Source organism: Ambystoma mexicanum, chromosome 6q, assembly GCF_040938575.1.
Source record: "Ambystoma mexicanum isolate Mex_15411 chromosome 6q, UKY_AmexF1_1, whole genome shotgun sequence".
Taxonomy (NCBI): domain Eukaryota; kingdom Metazoa; phylum Chordata; class Amphibia; order Caudata; family Ambystomatidae; genus Ambystoma; species Ambystoma mexicanum.
The window spans coordinates 421,672,459-421,690,376 of NC_090937.1; positions in this window are offsets into that span (position 1 = coordinate 421,672,459).

Here is a 17,918-nt window from a genome sequence, read left to right on the forward strand (position 1 = left end):
AGATAGAGCAGGCTCTATAACTGTCTGGAAATCAAAAACAGGGCTTTTTATCTACTTGGTTGCAAGTAGAATCAGGGGGGTGCTTGCAGCTGATTTTGCTGATGAGTTTATATGATTAGTGTTTAGTAGTCTTGCTGGCTGGACGCGGGCAGTCTACTTCTCAGTTCAGGAATGGGTGAAATGGTAAGGGCGGCTTGGGGCCAAGCCTCCACCTGCTTCTTACCTATTGGGCCTCACACTAGTTGGGCTGTATTCTCGGCTTTAATACTGCTGACTGTAACAGCCCTAGCACTGACTGGCCTGGAGGTATTACCACCGGGTCACGGGTTGGGCATTAACAGTAAATCCCCATTCCTGATTGTGTCCATTGGATCCAATGGGGAATTTTCGGTGCTAATACTGCGGGCTAATACAGCTGGCCGTAATACCACCAAAAACAGGGATTTTTACCCCCAGAAAAAAGCTTGAGGTAAAACAGCCGATTTAGCGCCCAATTTGTGATAGGGCCAGCCCTTAAAAGCGGTGGTAATACCGTTAACACCGCATTTAAGTGCTACAGCCCAACTCTTGATGAGGCCCATTGTCTCCATTGTCTCCTCCAATCCTGTCCATTTCCCATACTCTCTCTCTGGCTGGCTGATTCCGTCACAGCGAGAGCGGGCACTCCTCAGGTGGCGTTCCTCCAACTCTGGCTCTTCCATTGCTGTTGCTGCTGTCCTACCTGTCATGAGTGCATGACTGCACCACTCAGTGACCACTCTGCGACCGCTCCGTGGCCAGACTGGGTTCTTGGACTGAACCGCCTCCAGTCAGCCAGTCAGCAGCATAGACAGAGAAAACAGACTCTGCTCAGGATCTCTGGGACACACAGGTAGGCAGTGACTGCAGGACTGCACCACTCAGCAACCACTCCGCGGCCAGATTGGGTTCTTGTACTGAACCGCCTCGAGTCAGCCAGTCAGCAGCATAGACATAGAAAACAGACTCTGCGCAGTCACTCTGGGACACACAGATAGGGAGTGACTGCAGGACTGCACCACTCAGCAACCACTCCGCCGCCGCTCCGCGGCCAGACTGGGTTCTTCTACTTAACCGCCTCCAGTCAGCCAGTCAACAGCATAGACAGAGAAAACAGACTCTGCTCAGGAGCTCTGGGACACACCGGTAGGGAGTGATTGCAGGACTGCACCACTCAGCGACCACTCCGCTTGGATCCCAAAGCATGCTTCCCTTTAGTTCCCCATTAAGCACCCACTGGGTTAATGCAGTGTTTTCATATGCCATACACACCCAAACCGAGTTACTGAATGAGTCAACCACATGGTCCTCCCTATGGTACACATACACTGGGCATCATTATGAGTTTGGCATACTTCCGTTACTGACACTTTAAAGCCACATGGCCGCACCACTGAACTGGGATTTTGGAGGTAAAGTGACGGTTTTCTGCCAGCATTTAGCTGCAGAAAAACACTCTGCTTTACATCCAGCATATAGAGGGAGGTAAACATGCCACTTTACCTACAAAAGTCAGCGGATTTACTGTAGAGGAAAATGGGGACTAATTCAGTTATTACCCCACTTGTAATCCTGTCGGAACCAGTTGTTGTAACGGTAAACATAAAATTAGAATTGTGCCTCATTACTAGTTGGGCGGTTGCAGGTTAAATGCAGCGGTATTACCATATACTGCTGCATTAACGCACCGCCTAACTATGACGTGGGAGTTAAGTTGGAGGATTTACCTCCAGCTTTGAGCTGGAGGTAAACCTGCTGAATTTCTGCCCATTTTCATTGGAATTTCCACAGTAAAATTACTGCCGCAGTAATTCTGCTGAAAATGACCATTGAGTCCTATGGACTTTAAAAAAAATGGGGCTTGCACCGACCCTGCCACTTGTCATATGGCAGTAATACCGCTGGACTAAGTGGTCGTAACAGTAATACAGTTTGGAGGTATCTGGGTGGATTTACTACCCAGATATCACCAAAGTCACAATGATGCCCACAGAGTCACATTAATCCATCTGAGCGCCTTTCCCTCTATAGCAACTTTGTAATTCTAACGTACTGTTATGTTGGTTTTGCTGCCTTGCCACTTAAAATCACAATATGGATGCAGTGGAAGGCAGAGTTAAAATCTCGAAGCCCACTTCAAACACACTAACTGACCTCAGCACAGAGTTTTCCAACTAGGCAACATGCTTACGTGCCTTCCTTGCCCCACTTAAAACTAGTTACTGAATTATCAGCACACACTTCCCTGCACACCCTACCACGCACATACAAAAGAAATAACAACAAGTGGTTGGAATGCCATGGCACACAAAGGGTGCAGCTTGTTGTTTTAAATAAATAAAAACAAAGAAACACAACACAGAATTGCGGAGAGGATACCTCTAGTAGGCTAACTTATATTTTGGTGCTCATTGAGGAAGAAACCTATGTGGTCCTCAAAACTAGCAACCACATTTTTGAGTTAGTGCAATAAATGTAAAACAACAAGATGTACTTGGAGGTAACATGCATGGCATTGCAGGCCTTCTCCCTGCATACATGGAGGACCAGAGTGAATGGGTGTAATTTCAGGGAGAGAGCACAGTGTTTGCCCCCCCCCAACTTTTGTGGTACACCATTTTGCCCCACTCATTTGGCAGAGGCCGCTTTCATTTAGATATCATGACCCCAACAACATTTTCAGCAAAGTTACTCCTCTGATGTTTAGTCACAAACGTAGAAAGAAAGCCTCTCCTGCAAGAATCTCTACCACATGCTTCTATTCGGTAGCTTTGAGGTTACATCAATGTTCCGGAAATGCATATATTGTGTTTGCATTTTTATATTCTGTAAAATGAGGAATCTGGCATCATGGCTTTGTTCTGGCTGTTATGGTGTCTAGTGTGTTCCTTAGCTGACCGGACATCGTTATGAATACCTTTGATCATCAAAATGACCTCTTTGGTACTTGGCCAGGAGCAGCATTTCTGAGACACTTGGATAGAAAAAGAAATCCTCAGGTCCCTTTAAATGTCTTATAAGAACCACATACACGATCTTGCAAGGCTCTAGTCATCATCCAAATCACAGAAATAAGAACCCATGTTTGCAATGTGTTCACATGAAGCACAATGCCTCTCATCACAGTATGTTTGTTGAAGATGTGGATGAAATGAAGGGCATATTATCAGAGAGCAGTCAAACTTAATACACATGAGGAAATGAAAACATTTGGAAATAAACGTGTGTGCCACTTCAAATTCATGCCGGGATGCTTCCAAAATAATCAGCAATCGCCAGATCTCTAAGGCAATCATGTGAACGGCACTCAATGCAAACACTAATCACCTGTTTCTGATGAGAAACACTATGCAAGGGGCAAAACAATTCCATGTACCTGTAACAGAACACAATCTGCATCAACATGATGTGGTACTATAGCTTATTGTACAAATGGCATTATAATATGGCCACTGAGGTTGGAGATGTCGGTGGCCACTCAGAGCACATATGCATGGGTTCTGGGGAAAAGGGGCTGTGGGAAGAATAATCTTCAATGTGCATCTTCCAGGCTTGTCAGTAGTCTAAAGCAACTATATTGCTCTTTCACTTGTTGACATGTTCACATTTCTAACAGGACTTTGGACTGACACTTACTGTAGATACTCATAAGCAAATGAGATCTAAGAATGTATTCGGATATTCTCAGTTAAAGTAAACTTTTGATGCCAATTTATATAACTAAACATCATGCATAGTCTATAAACAAAAGACAGACTGGGCAACGTAGCAACAGCCAAGTCCATAAACTCTCACTGAGCTATCCCAACAGCCTCTATTTAACAAGTTTCAGGTCCCTGTAGTCCTATTTCTTCTGCAGTTTAATGAGAGAATGCGCCAGACATTACATTTGTTGAGAGCCTCACTACTTTTTTGTTTTCCAGACTAATTTACCAATCATTTTAACCTGGCAAATCTTAATTTGAGAACTCATCAATTACCTCCTCCTGTGATGTGCCCCTGAGAGACTGTTGGCCACTCACAGTTACGGTGTCGCCAAGACCCACTATGTTTGTGTGAGTTTAAAGACACAGGGTGGTATGAATATTTGGCAGGCGAATGACACTACAATAAATCCAGACTGAGTTTCACTGCTAAACCTTTCTCCCTTTTGCATGACATCATGTAGATGAAGCTATATATGGTAAATGAACTAGCCTGCCGCGGGAGGGTGAAATCAGAAAAGCAAAGACCAAATTTGGCTGTATACAAGGATGATGTCTAACCTTGCTGAGCGGAATTTTAGGGAGAGAAGACTTTTTTACGGTGACTCCGAATTTCAGCCAAGTCTCAACATTTTAGCTAATGTTCCACATTTCAACAGAAATGAAAGCTTTTCCCATCAGTGAGCATAGGCTGTGACACTAATGGGTGGGACTCAGGTTCAATCTAGGAGATGTCAGTATTGTGAATGCATAAAGCACATTTCGGCTAAAAGGTGAATCAGCACAACATGATGTTAGCATTCTGCTCCACATCACAGTTATGGACTTAATTGCAATGAACTATAAAACACATAATTATTAACCCCTGATCTCTGACCACGAATATACCATACTACTATTCAGAGCAAGTCAGTTCATGATTTTTTTTTTGTGTACAAACTTTGGTTGAGATTGACAACTATGTCCAGGCATTTGCATTGTGCAAAATTCATTTGAAATGCAAGAAAAATAAAAATGAAAAGTTAGATATGTTTTGCTGTCTTCATGTGGCTTGAAGTGAGCCCATTGTTAAGTTTGGAAAAATTGGAATGCCGTGCAGGAGAAATGTAACCCTCTGATCCGGTAACCAGTCATTGTTTCGAATGCATTGTTTCGAATACCAAAGTTTTGAAAAAAAATGCATCGAAAAAATGCACTTTTTTTTAGGTAAAGGTTTTTTTACTATAGTGGTTTTTAATGGCTAAAAAAACAGGGGTTGGGGGGAGCCCCCATTAAAAATGTTTTTTTTGTTCGATGCATTTTTCCCGAAACTTTGCCATTCAAAACTATAGCATTCAAAACTTTCACTAGGAACCCTCTCATCCGTTTTGCTGCCATTCCAAGCAGCTTGGAATAATCATGTGCTGATGGACACAGGGAGGTGGTTCTTGTTTGGAGAATGACAACACTTTTGGAGGAGGTATTTAATTACATTTTATGTTATTTTATGTTATTTAGCATTTATATAGTGCTCTATATATTATTGGTATGATCTCAAAGCGCTGATAGGTTCAATGCCCTCTGGAACTGCAGTCCAGGTCAGTAGAGAGACAAAGTGTCGTAGGGTGTGTGGGTGCACCAGTTATGTGTGCAGCTGATGTAATTGCCAGATGGTAGCTGCAGCCTAGCGCTAGGTGGTGAAGATAAGAATTTGTACAGTCTGGTGGGTGGACACCCAGACTGGGTTCTGGCTGCGTTAGGCGTGTAGGATGCTTATGTGAGCAGCTAGGCCAGATTGTTATGGGATAGCTGCGTTTTATTAGAGTGATGAGGTGTTCATGGGGTAATGTTCGTATGAGAACAGCTAGGCCGAATTTGATTAGGGGTATAGCTGCATTCTAATTCTTTGATGGTGTAGAGTAGAAAGTAAGCTTAATGATATTGGATGGGAGTGTTTGCATGGGTTTATGAACCAATGCAGTAGGAGAAATTTCTAGGTTGAAGTTACTGATAATATTTGTTCTTCTATCTAAGTGTGGCACCCGCCGACATCCTACCGTCCTGTCTAAATGCGATGCAGGCCAAAGCTCACAATTCTCACCAAGTGTGACACCCGCCAACAACCACAAATCTATCTGGATCTTGCGAAGGCCAATGGCCGCAGCTCCATCCAAATGTGGTACCCGCTGATAATCAGCAAAAGTGTGGCAATTGCTAACATTCATGTTGCATCTAGATCTTATCTGGCGCAGGCTAATGTTCAAAATTCTAGCTAGTTGTGGCATTGCCAACACTCGAACTCTGTCATGTTCCGGCGCAGGCCAATGCCCCCAATTCCAACCAGGCATGGCACTGCCAACATTCACAATTCATTCAGGGTCTGGTGCAGGCCAATGTTCTAACCAAATGTGGCACTTGCCAACATGCACAATCCCATTCAGGTTTGACGCAAGCCAATGTTCACAATTCTAACCAAATATGGCACTCTCTATCATGTACGATTCCATCTGGGTCTGGCGCAGGCCAACGTTCACAATTCTCTCCAAATGTTGGACTACTCAACATTCACAATCCCTTCCAGATGCGATGCAGGCCAATGACCACAGTTCCAACCAGACACGGCACTGCCAACACTCACAACTCCGTCCAGGTCCGGCGCAGGCATTTGCCCACAATTCTCTCTACATGTTGGACTACTTAACATTCACAGTCCTGTCTGGGTCTGGTGCAGGCTAATGTTCACAATTCTGACTAAGTGTGGCATTGCTAACATTCACAATCCTGTCTGGGTCTGGCGCAGGCTAATGTTCACAATTCTAAATGTGGCATTGCTAACATTCACAATCCTGTCTGGGTCTGGAGCAAGCTATTATTCACCATTCCAATAAAGTGTGGCACTGCCAACATTCACAATCCTGTCCTGGTCTGGCTAACATTGCAATTCTGTCTGGATCTGGTGCAGGCTAATGTTCACAATTCTAACTAAGTGTTGCATTGCCTGCACTCACAATCCCCTCTGGGTCTGGTTAATATTACAATTCTGTTGGGGTCCGGGGCAGGTAATGCTCACAATTCCAACCAGGTGTGGCATTGCCAACACTAAAAATCCTGTTTGGGTCCGGTGCAGGCTAATGTTCACAATTCCAACCAAGTGCGGCATTGCCAACGCTCACAATCCCCTCTAGGTCTGGCTAATATTACAATTCTTTCTGGGTCTGGCACAGGCTAATGCTCACAATTCCAACCAAGTGTGGCATTACCAACAATCACAATCCCGTCCGAGTCTGGCACAGGCCAGATATACCTTATGGGCGGTCTTAAGCAGAAGCCTTAAAAAGGCTTGCTGCAGGCTGGCTCACTCTCTTGGGCTGGTGCATGCGTCTCAGAAGAGTCTGGCAGTTTTGGACACTCTTAATCTCTAGCTGACCTTGGGGTTGTGTGGCAGTCGCTGACAGGCAGAAAGAGTGAGGAAGGGCGTTGTGGGCTTCCAGGCTGAGATGGGGAGTAAACCAGATAAAGGATTCTCCTCTCCAGGTGACTGGACAGAGGCTGCTTGCAGTTTGGGGCAGACACACAATTAAATATCATTTGTTGGGTAAGATGCAGTTTATTGAGGGAGTGTACTTGTGTTAATGCACATAGTATCATTGTATTGTGGGCACCTGCAGGCTGGCTATACTTTACACGTTCAAATGCGATAGCAATTTTCCATGTGCTTTTTTCATTTTCTAAATAGTATGTTTCAGTTTTAGTGGGAGCTTTAAGCTGCCAAGATAACAGATAGGTCTCTATGTTAAAAATTGCAGTGTCCTGGCCAACTATCGCAAGAGGCTATTTGAAGTTGAATGTGAAAAAGCTCATTTATCGTGGGGAAAGAGTTATTAGGAAATATGTTCATGGTCATGTTTTAACTTGAAAAATTAGAATTTGCTATCATTTCAAATGAAAAACAAGGGTTGGAAATGTGCGCTTTCAGTTCTATATCTCCAAGAATAGCATAACAGTCACATTGCATATCTTGCTGTATGTCTGTCAATTTCACTTGCCTATAAAGTCATGGAGATTCTCAACAAGTGCTTTTGTCTACTTAGTGTGTACCCTGATTACTTGTGTTTGCTTGTAGAAGGGCACAGGACTAAGGAGGTATTTTTAATACTGCTTATGGTGAAAAAAAAAATCATAAAAAACACTAATCTGGGACCAGAAACAAGTCAGCCTCTGTACTTATTATGTGTCCCTGTTCCTTGTGTTATCATACAGACTGATATAAAGCAAAGGGTATATTCATTTTAGTGCAGGTGTTAAATTCATATTGCTGTGTGTATTAAAATGCAAAGTAAAGGTGGTCTCTATAAATTGTGTTCTTCTAAGAGGCTCTTAATGAATGCTCATATTTCGTTTACATGGTAAATGTATTCTGAGATGCTGCCAAAAAGACATAATGTTGTATTGTAAATAAATTACTGCAGGGACATGGATTGATGACCTAGAGTGTACTAAGTCCAATATTGGCTTACTATTAGTGACCACGGTATAAGAACAATTATCAGGCATTTCCCTATAATTGCACTCACCATTATACAGCAGTAAATCCACCATAAATACCACCAACAATTATTGTCAAGATATCTCTAACGTATTTATGGCGCGTTGGACGGGAATGATAACATAATTATTTGGCATGGCCTTGCATCATAAAGCATAATCATATTGGGCACTCATTCTCTGAGTTAGAGCTGTGAGGTAGCAATTCTGCTGTGTGCACATTGATTTTTGGCCACTGGTTCCACTATGTCTCAGAGTGAGGCTGAGTTTTCTGAATTATCAGATTACCTCGAGACAAAACCTTTTTGCGTTTGCTACATGGACATCTGAAAACCTGATAACATGGAAAGATAGGATTTACAATGAAGTGGAAAAAGAGACTTGTGTAGGTATTTTTGATAAAGGAAGCATTGTGCAAACATGCCTTCTTAGACTATTTCAAGCCTCAGAACACAAACAGCAGAATGACTGTGTCATCAGGTTGTGTGCTAAGCTTTGGTTTCTGCAACACAGATCCATAAAGCTGTGAGGGAAAGACTGTGAGGTCATTTTCAAGTTGCAGTTTTTTTAAGATGCAGAACAAGAGTGATCTGAACAGATGATCAAACATGGGGAATTGGACACACAATTGCAGGCCAAATGTAGCGAGTTTAGTGCCTGTCTGACTCAGAGAGACAAATAATTTCCATAAAGTGGAAAATAATTTGTCCATTCAAAAACAGTAATAGATAATGTAAGACAGGACAATGCCACAATTTCAGAAACTCAAACCCTTAGGAAAGATAATAGTGAAAAAGATATGGAATTCTGAGCCATGGAACAAGACATACTTAAATTACTTGATGAGAATGAGGAAAAAGTTAAAGCAGTTCACTGTTGTCAGGCACAGTTTAAAGAGTTACAAGAGATAATCACTCAAGTAAGGGATGAGAATTCTCATTTTTGCCATGAAGCACAGCATCTGCATGCACAGTGCAGAGTATTGAAACAGCATATATTTAATTTTAAGTCTCAAGAATAGTGGCAGTGCACCACTTTCACTGAACCTGAGGGAAATTTGCCAACAACTGTTAATATGGCCAGGCCTTGTTTCGATACAATATTAGGGTCTGAATCACCTGCAACTGCTCACACACAGTCTCACCCACAAGAGAACAAGAGTAAGTGACAAAATGGCACATCCCACAATGCACCATGTAGTCCTTAAAAAAATATGAAATCTATCAAAACTCTGATTACACCGTTCAAAAAAGGAGGATATTGTTGCATCGAAGATCATTTGGAGGAGGTCCACAATATATTCAAAACCCTTCATATTCCTAGGGAGCAATATGGATGGCATTTTCACCTCACTCTAAATGCTGCTTCTTCTAGTGTTATCCTTGGCCTGAATGAACAGGACAATTTGTCATGGGCAGATTTTGAGAAAAGAAATGAGACACCAATTCTCGCTCTATCAGTCTATACAGAAAGCCAAGAATGCTGCTCATAGCATGTCTGCACAACCAAATTAATCCTCTAGACAGTTCTGTCAAAACCTCTCACGTTTTGATGTGACCTTTAACCCGAACTCGGTAGAATTTCTATGGGCTTCATAAATAAATTGTCTCCCAATTGATCTGTGAATGTGACTGGGAAAAAGCATTAGTATGGCTTATTCAATAGGCAACCAAACTGTATAAGGTCATTTTTAATCAGAAAGAGGAGGGACCAAAAAATAAGGAGACATCAGCAAAGTCTAAGTAATCCACACCAGCAATTTTGGAAGTAAAGTCTGCTAGAACTAGCCCTAACCCAGGCAAAAAATGACATGACACCTATTCAAAAGGAAGTGGCTCCACAGAGAACACCACCCAGGCTCCTATGTTCCAATCTATTGAACCCAGCGATAGAAATTCTTACATTTGTCCTCAGTACCTTGGTAATTCTCGCAGAGTGGGTTTTCGCCATGATATACCAGGCCTAAATAACAATGAAGATTAGATGTACAATGGTCCATATCAGACAGTAGGGCCCAGAGTAGATTTGACCCAAATGCTATGGTGTACGGCCATCAAAAAAGATCAAGGTATGTGAATATATTCATTGAAAATGGGAATCAGCATAGAGAACAATTCCCACCAAATGAAAGGAAAAATATGAATTGTGTACCTCACCAATATAGTCAGTCCCCACCACAGGTTGACCATAGTCAAAGAATGGTCACTCCATGTTCCCCACTTACCGTGTCAGGAGAATTCAGAGTCAACAGAAATGGAAATCCATTACCTGAAAGGTACCAAAACAGGCCTAATCAGGGTGAGCTCAACAATTTCCGGCCCAGACCACAAAGAGAGGAAGTCCGATAAATGCACAGGTTTTAGTGCTGAGGGGCCCAAGTTCAAATGTTGTCTGAGCAAATAGGGACATTTTGTGCAGTAAAAAAAGCAACAACCAAATTAAAGTGCAGAAGGTCATAGGAGTGATCAGGTGTGCTGTGCCAACAAGTGATTCGTTAGTCATTTTTGTCATGATGAGAACACAGATGCCCAGGAATCACCTTTGAATAAAATACTGAGTTGCTTGCAAGATTAAAACCAAGAAAACAAATGAATGAGAGTGAGGCAGAGAACAATAATACCCACAAAGCAGTGAGTGGGGTTTGACTTGGATTTTAACCAGATCATTCGGGTGTATGAAATGAAGAGCAAAAAGAAGGAAATGAACAAGAAAACCCAAAGAAAAGAGATAGATTTAAAAAGAATATGCAATGTGAAAATGAAAGACAAATTGAAGTAAGGATCAACAGATAGTATACCCTTACTTGATCATCGAAATACTGTTGATACTCTCACAAAGGTAAACATTCCCCAAAAGGCAGATGCACGTCAGTTACCTAAGGAATATTTTGCACCATGGATAGAGTAGACAGTAATGACAGGCACTGTGCAAAATGCAGGTGAATATCATACATCGGAAACTGACATGATGACACATGACATTTGTGAAAAGACACAATCAATAGCTTGCAGAGTTGAGGTAAGCAGAGAGGACCCAGACAATGGGGAAAGAACATTGAGAGATCGGGGTGTGAACACTGGTGGTCCCAAGTCAGAGGAGCCATCCGTGGCTACACTTCAAATGGGTTCTGAGCCCAGGAAAATATACAAAGAAATTAAAAAAGAAATGGGCAAAAAGCAGGCTAAAATGTCATTTTGTATGCCCTTTTGCCTAGCAAAGAGACAGGCTTATCTGAGAAAAGTGTGTCCTGAGATCAGTGTCAATTCACACTTTTTATGCACACTAGAAGAAGTTGACGACAGATAATATGCTCCTATCACTGTTCAAGAGACATTTAATGTATTTGCAATGATTGATAAAGGTGTTCAAGCAACAATGTCAAGGGAACCAATGCAAAGCATAAATATGGGGAGGTCCCCACAAAACTATGCAAAGGTGAGGCAAAGTGAAGGCCTCGTGCACAGCTTCAATGCGGAAGAAATACCTATCAAAGGTGTCACTGAGGTTGACATAAAAATAGGGAAGGATAGGATCAGACAGGAAGTGTTGTCACACCCATTAATGGAATACCCTTCCTCACAGGGACAAATTGCCTTAGGAGGCTGTCAACACTAATTGATGGGGTAAATGGGGTATTGTGGTCCTCCTTAGCCTAAAAACCACTGAAATCTATGAAAATAATGACCCAAAGTAACAGCATAAAAGAATGTCACTGAATCGGAAAGTACAGTGGAAGTTTATCTTCATAATGGCTGTCTGCCTAGCGTCACTGTTGTTCGCATGTGTCAGGGTAAAATGCGAGGAGAAAAAGAGAAGCAATCTTTGGATATTTCTTTGGACCCTAAGGAAAACTGCCAAATAGAAATAGATGAAAATACATTGCATGTGTATTTAAATTAGGAAAACGGCAAACCAAATATTACTCCAGAATCAGAGTAGGATTATTTTTTTTTTTCGACAATTGCACAAATACACATGGGATAAGGGCAACAATGGATCCCACTTGAATGGGCATTGTGAAATGATTGCAGCCGCTTAGGAGCTTGAACAGGAAAGGAGTATCATTAATGAAAAGGTATTCAGGCAAATACTTGCCATAGAGGAAATTCCACATTTTAAAATAAAAACTCAGCACATCGTGGGCCTATATGACCCTGCATTGTTACAAAGAATTGTGGGAAGATACATGCTAAAGATTACAATTGGGTATAAAAGCATTAATCACAATGTGTGGATTGTGAGTGAAAAAACAAAAACTAATTCTATTTGAGAAATGACATCATGCACAGAATGTATATGGAATTGGACTTTCTAAATCAAAAGGTCAGGTCCAGATTGAGTGGAGCTGCACCTGAATTTAAAAACAAGAGACAAGATTGCCATTGTGCCCAAATGATGCCATATGAAATTGAACTTCAAGTGAAAAAGTATGTTACCATTCCTGCATTTACTAGACAATTTACCGTAGCATTAAATTAAAATACAGGAAGGGACAACAGATTAAAGCTCTTGATGCATGTGCGTGTTTAAATGAATCCATAAAACAGCACAGATTAGAATTCAAATATACATCGTATATACATCGGACTAATTTGAATCCTGGTGGACAACAAAGGGCATCATGACATTAATTTGGTAGAAAATACAGCGTTAGGAATGTCAGTACAGGAATCTTACTACACAGCTGATTTCAGTAACCCAGTGATCGTGAATATTCCTAAAAGCTTGTGACCCCATAGGACGAATTACCTGAATCATTGGATTCCAAGTCACAGGGAATATTTAAAGTTTAGTCTGTGTAGACGTGTGAGTCAGGTATAGTGGTATGCTGTCATCAGGATGATTGTGTCCTATTTGAATAAGAAGAATCTGAAAAAGAAAAGCAGCATATTGAAGTGAAGGTCAATATTCCCAAAAAATGTGAGGGTAGCTACTCTCGAAAGCGACACTGACAAATGGTTAGAGGAAAGTGCAGAGATCTCTCCTTTTCCCAGAATGTTCTACTATGATAGATGAGCAGATTCAGGCTGAAAATACCTGCACAACTGAAGAAGAAAAAGACCAATTGCGGAAAGTATTTATGGAATTCAAACAGTTTTTTGTCAAAGATTCTTGAGGGCTGACTGATTTACATGCAGCCATGCTACCAGAAGGACACGGCAGAGAGCCCATATTGTGCGACAATATAGGTTGCCACTAGCATGTCTGGATCCACTGGCTGAAATAATTAAAACTTTGGAATCTAGAGGCATTAGGTCTATTCATAGACCATCAAATACCCCCATATTAGGTGTTCTAAAACCCAATGGCCAATGGCGTTTGTGTACAGATTTAAGAGAATTGAACAAGAGGTAACCTGTTTCAAGGTGGCTCTTCCATTTATTTATCAGGGCATTTCACAGGTTCACAGATCAAAGGTATTTATCACCTTGGATCTTACAGCTGGATACTGGTGTGTATCACTAGCTAAAGATATACAAAATTACAAAATGCATTTGCATTTTCTTTTGACAGATCACAATATGCATGGTCTCGGAACCCTTTGGAGTATGTCACTAGTGGGAGTCAATTTGGGAAATTTCTCAGCAAGGCACTCTCAGATGCACCTGAGAGAGGAACCATAGTTTATGTGCATGATGTGTTAATCAAAAATGAAGATTTGAAAAATAATTCCAATTCAATTGAACATGTGCTCAGTCAGCTACAGAAGGCTGGGGCAAATGTATCTCTACAGAAAGCACAGTGGTGCAGAAAAAGGGTACATTTTCTAGGCCATGAAGTGACAGACCATGGGTTAAACCCCCAAAAGAAAAAGATGGAAGCAATTTAGAAAATAAAATAAATTACTAGGAATAACAGGTTACAAAAGGAAATGCATTGAACATTATGCAGAAATTACACAACCTTTGATCAAAATACTGAATCAGGCTGTAACCTGGAAGTAGGAGAATGAACATAGTGAGGCAGTGGCCAAGTTAAAGGGCTATCTGATCAAAGCTCCATGTTTAGCTTATGCAATAAAAAAACAGGATTTTATGTGTAAATAGGATTCACAGATCAATGTATGTGAGCAGTGCTGTACCAAACACATGATGCAAACAACAACAATCATTGCATATTCCAGTAAGCCATTGTCACAGGTAGAGAAATTTAGTGAATGTGAAAAGGCACAGTTAAACATTTTTTCAGCCCATAATTCATGCGGAATGGGTAATTGTTGAAATAAATCACCAGCCTCTTCAGTTCTTGCAAAGTAATAGGTTCAGATCAGGAAATTTGGCCCAGTCAAGAATCACTTCATGGACATTAGCTCTACAGGTATTTCCAGTGGAAGTAACGTATGGACATAACAAAAAGAGCCCAGTGGTTCAAGGGCTGGCAGATTTACATTAATGTGCAGCCGTTTGTGAAACTGAAGACAAAGAATTAGAAATATATATATATGAATTTGAGCTATCCTCACACATGGCTTTCAATGAAGATACATGTAAGGATCTCCCAATTGTGTATGTAGATGGATGTGCAAATCACGTGGAAGGTGATTCTGAAAAATAACTGGTGGCAGAAATAGGAAACTTTTGGATTAAATGCAATGGCATCCCAAGAGTAAGCATGAGGTTAGGACCAAAAGAAGTCAAGTTGCAGAATTGGCCGCTATTTAAAAGGTAATATCTAAAGCAATGGAATATAACTTTCAATAAATAGTTTTAGTCACTGATTATGCACAAAATAGTTTTGTGGAGTATTTACGTGCCTTGAAAGTGAGAGGAATGCTCACATATACCAAGATACTACTTACACATGGTGAAATGATCCAAGCCATAGACAAACTTGTTTCATAAAATGTCAGGAATCTGAGGAAAGCTTCAGGTCGGCGCTTCTTGCTTTGCAAGAGGCGATAAACTACATTTCCCATGAGGCGTGGGAGAGGTGTAGTTCTTCTATCGCGCGCTACAACAGCTGCTAATTAGCAGCAACGGTTAAAACTCGCCGCCGCCCGTGCCTCGGTGCAGGTAATTAATGATTGTTAGCACGGGCGACGGCAGCTTAGGAGCAGGCATGCAGAAATTCTCAGACGCCGAAGGACTCTTGGAGTTTCCCCGGGCCGCGACGGTGACGAACAGCTGAACAACCACGGGCCGCGGCAGTGAAGTGGGCTCCCATAAGCTTTGGGCATCTCTCTTCAGGGTCCGGATGTCCTTGTGAGGCATCCGGACCATCAGTTAAGTGTTTTCATATTCTGGAGTTGCTATATGCTTACTTGTTTATTAATTGACTACTTCAACGTTGTAGTGGGCGTGTGAGGTAACACGCCCTAAGATACATGCCATGCATTAGACACGCCATGTGTAGAAACATGCTATAAAACTCTGAACGGATAAAACTGGGCACTGGGAAGGACTATGTAAAGAACAGGCATGGTCCACATCGTACAAGGGCATGTTCGTGTGTGTCCTTTTTCCTAAATCATTGTTTGTGGCTTCATTGCGCCCGATGGGCCATGTGTCTCGTGTCTTCATAAAAAGGGACACCCTTTTGATTGTGCCATTTAGCTTGTAATCAAATCTATGTGTGTTCAAGAAATGACTGTCCAAGTCCTACGTTATGTTCAATCCATATGTTATGTTCCAAGTCTATGTTCTAGGTTATCCGCTTGTATTCTATGAGGTGCAAAGTGGAGTTTAAAGAGCTATTATGATTCATATGTAACAAGTTCATTACAGCTATAGGAGGTCAGGTTAGGCATTCAGGAAATAGAGTTTCAGGTTCAGGAATATCGCTGTATTGTATGTATTTGCTTGTGTATGTTCCCCTCCTTTCCTTTGTCACTCCATCCCCTTTTCCCTAACTCCATCTTCCCCCCATTGGCTGCCACGTGGCTTCCTGTGATATCAGTCTTCAGGCGCCCGTACCAACCACGGTGGGAGGGGTCAATCTATTTGGCTTCTGTGGTTCGGAAGAAGGGATTGAGACCCCTATTCCCTTACAAGCTTGACAAAATTACCTGCCCCCGATTTCGGGGTAATAAACCACCCAGGCCAAATGGATACGAATCCTCCCCCTTTAGCAGATGTGCTAAAAGCACTACAAGACATACAAGTAGAATTGGTACAAGTTAGGCAAGAGTCTAGTATATTGAAAGCTCAGGTACAAGGGTTGGTCGCACAAGGCACCCCGCTGGATGGGACTGGAACTTCTACGGCAGGGCAAACTGGTAGAGTCCCGCCTACTGTAATTGTGCAGCCCTCTAATAGTGTGCCATTAGCCGCACCAGAAAGATTCACAGGAGACCCCAAGAAATACATGACCTTTTTAACACAATGCAGACTTCATTTTTTGTGCAAGCCTAAGGCGTTTGAGACAACACAAGCTAGAACAGCATTTATTATTTCTTATTTAACTGGAGATGCGGCAGCATGGGCTATGCCGTTGGTGCAAAAGGATGATCCATTATTATATAATTGTGATGGTTTTCTAGTGGAGTTTGGTAGGTTATTTGATCGCCGAGAGGTGTCTTTGGCTCAAGACAAAGAATTATTAGCTTTAAGACAAGGAACGCGGGACTTAGTTTCGTATGTTACCCAATTTAACAGGTTGGTGATTGAAACTGATTGGCCTGAGAATAAACAGACTGTGTTGTTTTATCAAGGGCTCAAAGAGGAATTGAAGGATGCTATTGCTCAAATAGAACCTCAGCCTAGTACATGTACCGCCATGATTGACTTAGCCCTAAGATTGGATCATCGTATTGGAGAACGCAAGGGGGAGAAGAAAAGACCAGAAGTGTTGTCTTTTGCTAGGTTGGATCTGTGTAAGGGAAACAGGAATACAGAAGGAGAACCTATGCAAATTGGTGGAATAAGGGGGCCCTTGTCTGTTGCAGAAAAAGAGCAACGGAAGGCTAACAACTTGTGCCTTTATTGTGGACAACCAGGACACTTTATTAGAACTTGCCCGAATACTCCCAAGAAAGGAGCAGGGGTGGATAGAAGCAAGGTTGAGACGGGAAAAGGACTGGGCCAGCCTTAGGGGGAACGCAGGCGACAGGCCCAGAAATTAATAGGTTCCCCAATTGGAGTGCAAATATGACAGGGAAAAGAAATTCACATTTGTACATTTTGGTGACTTTACTTTTTGCCTGTACTAAGCAGTTAGTGTCTGCAATGGTGGACTCAGGCGCCACCAGTAATTTCATCGACATTGGATTGGCTAAAAGATTGTGTTTACCATTAAAGGAAAAGGCTCAAGTTGAGGGGGTGCAATCAGTGGATGGATCACCATTGGTTTCAGGACCCATATGTCAACAAACTAAACCCATTCTAATGAGGTGCGAGTCTGGACATATAGAGGAAATTGTATTTGATTTAATAGCGGCACCTCAGTTTGGGCTCATTCTGGGCATACATTGGTTACTTAAACACAATCCCAGGATTGATTGGATTAAACGGGAGATGGTATTTGCATGAGTGGAGTGTGAGGGTCACATGGAGGAGGAGGTGAGACCCGCATTATATTTGGCAGAACAGGTGACAGAACCACAAATGGTGGGAGCAATGGCTATGAGTATTTCAAATCAGTATAAAGATTTAGCTAAAGTATTTGACAAAGGGGGAACAGACAGGTTACCACCCCATAGATCTTATGATTGTGTAATTGAATTAGAACCAGGGG